Genomic DNA, 2,870 nt, shown 5'->3' on the forward strand with positions numbered 1-2,870 from the left:
AAATGTTCCAACCATAAACCCAACCAAAGATCGCCTAACCACAAACTTGTTACCTAGTAAGTTACAGACAAAAATGAGCTCCAAAAGGCTATCCACTAATAATGCAGGCTCAATATACATGCTCTATGATAGACTTACCTCCCACCTACGAGTACAGGAGACCTTCTCCTCCACTGAAGCCACAAGTGCGCAGCTGTGCAAGAAAAACAACACTAAAAGTGTCCATTTCTGCAGCTGGGTGCCGTTGCAGTGAGTGAACACGAATACTCCGTAATCTACCCGTATACTACCTACGTTTCACATCCACGGAGTGTACAGTATCTATGGTCAGTCGTTCGTCAGATTCTGACGAATGGATATTCTCGTTCACTTTCGTGACATTTATATTCGTGTACTATCGTGTACTAGAAGTCAGTTCCCGTTTTATCATTATTGGAATCGATTGGAATGGCTCTTAGCTGAAGCTTCTCTCTTCTCTGAAGCTTATTCTGAAGACTGAACAACAAGGGAAGAGGTATAAAGCTTTGTCAAGCTTGTTAAGGTCAAATATTTTTGTGTGGGCCCTATGGCCGGCTAGGCTATGCTATCAAGTCTTGTTCATGTTTGGCAAGAATGTAGGTAGACTATAGTTTCATCATTAATATGGTGGATCAAGTGAAGAGTGTGAGCTAGAGAACTTGGTGCTGCCATCATCAGCTCGTCGACAATGACACTATAACCGAGAAATTTAATATGTATAGATCTACACGTATTTAAAATGTCTACTTCTCTGTACAGGAGCAATGGCTAATATCCAGCTATCCCAACAGTGCTCCTCTTGGCTATACTAACGGACGAGACTGGACAGTTTGAGGTAAGGGTTTAACCGTCTTTGGTTTCTTTTAATATTGTCCTATACTCACAGACACAGGACTGGAGTATGACCTGCTCATTCGAGCGTTGCTGGGTAGCTCAGAGACATCAAGAGAATCTACGTTTTCTCAAGTAATGAGTTACGAGTTGGGGCCTGGAATCAGAGAAGTCCAGCAGCCTGCTAAATCTTTTTGAAACGTAATTTGAAGGCATTCAATCATCCTGAAGTTGCCCTGGGTCACTGTAATTGTGCTGCAGCACAACTGGCAACTCCCCAGGCCTTTGTGAAGCAGCTCCCTATGTGCATCTTTTGTGTACTCACTCTGTGCATTTTCTGTGTACAAATTTCAATTATTGATTTATTAAATATTTTTGCCGACCACAAATATACAATGAAAATTTGACGCATGCGCAGACAACTAGTACCAGGCCCAGTTGTTCGCCTAACCGTTATAAAAGCGAAAACTCGGCCTGGGATCGAGGCTATGAGTCTACATGCAGATGCATAAGTAACAAGGTTGGTGGCAAAATTGTTGTAACCTCAGACTAGCAATACATGGGTAGTTTTTTCAAAAGGGGGGGGCTTCAGCCCCTCAAAATCACCCCTGGATCCGCCCCTGTAAAAGCTACTAATAGCTTGAACATTTTTGCAATAATTATTTTGCTGTGCAAACTCAAAGAGTGGGTAATGATCGACCATGATTGTTGTTAAAAACTGATTGATGCCAAACGTTCAAGTAATGGCTTCCATCAGCAGAGCCTTGCAGCTCTCTTTCTCACTCTTGCAGCTACCAATAGCTAGCGTTCTAGTGCAGAGCTAACTACTAAGTAGAGTAGTAACACTCGGTAAACAAGTTTGGCTACGTGCTCTTCTGAAAAGGCTGCAATGGCATTTCAAAGCAAAACTAGGCATAACTCGAGAACGAAGCATTATTTTGCAAATCCACGAATTAAAATCCAAGTAAACATGACTAGAAGCCTATAGAAACTCTTACTTGCACTTGATTCATCCTTGAGCAGCTGTAGCAGTCTACACAGACAGACACACAGACACACAGACACACAAACACACTACTGTATACCTCGCTTGCGCATGCACACCGAGGCATAATTATACTGAGCTATATACCATGCACTGTACAATATACAAGTTAGCTAGCTCTTAGACACTAGTTGATAAGATCTACATGGGAAGTACATGGGAAAAGTGCCTCAGAGCAGGTATACTATGGGACTTAGTATACCTGCAAATTTACTTATATACCTAGTATTTCGTTGTCAAGTAATTGTATTGTAGTCAAGCAGTTTTCGCATGCGCACTAGTATCTAAATGAGTTAGACACTGTTTTGTCGGTGTCCATGTGATTTAGAAGCCCTCAGCCACTTTAGTACCCTCGCTACGCTCGGGATACTAAATCAGTGCCTTTGGGCTTCTAAATCCCATAGACACCTCCAAAACAGTGTCTAACTATTATATAGATAAACGAAATTACGTACCGAGCTGCTTCAATAATTAAAAAAGCGCTGCAATTCGAGTACAAAAAAGAAAAAGTTGAAAATTTGAAGTTGAACATGTTCTTAAAAATAATGAAGACACACTTATAAAATAAAGATACGCCGTTTTAGTAAGCGCTAATAATCCAGTTTCAACGGTATACTGTTTAAGCTATAGGAGATAGTAAGTGCTGGTCGTTTATACAGCTTCAGTGGTCGGTGTATACCAGTGCATGTGGGCAGAACCCTGAACGTATGTTATGCCAGTAATACTATACACCGATGCAAACGACTGTTACATGATTATTGCGTCATTCGTGTTTCATCCCCTCCCCCAGTACATACACTCGTGAACACTCTCGGCCACCACAGTATTGTCCACTGGCACAACACAGCTAGTTAGACTTGAAGGAAGACTTCACCTCCTATACCAATGAACTGGTCGTTCGTTTCCTCCTTGTATTATGATGATACAACTCAGACGCCGGTTGTCATTGGTTTCCTACAAGTAGTGTTATAGTTGG

The 2,870-nt window shown here is 41.6% G+C and overlaps 1 long non-coding RNA gene across 1 annotated transcript; it reads left to right on the forward strand.

Moving 5' to 3' along the window:
• The first annotated feature begins 328 nt into the window (after positions 1-328).
• On the forward strand, positions 329-1,238 carry LOC135336863 (uncharacterized). The gene is made up of 3 exons (XR_010394964.1): positions 329-541; positions 778-853; positions 905-1,238. It is a non-coding gene; the product is annotated as an uncharacterized LOC135336863 (long non-coding RNA).
• The last annotated feature ends 1,632 nt before the right edge of the window (positions 1,239-2,870 follow it).

This window comes from Halichondria panicea, chromosome 6 (assembly GCF_963675165.1).
Source record: "Halichondria panicea chromosome 6, odHalPani1.1, whole genome shotgun sequence".
In the NCBI taxonomy this organism is placed as follows: Eukaryota; Metazoa; Porifera; class Demospongiae; order Suberitida; family Halichondriidae; genus Halichondria; species Halichondria panicea.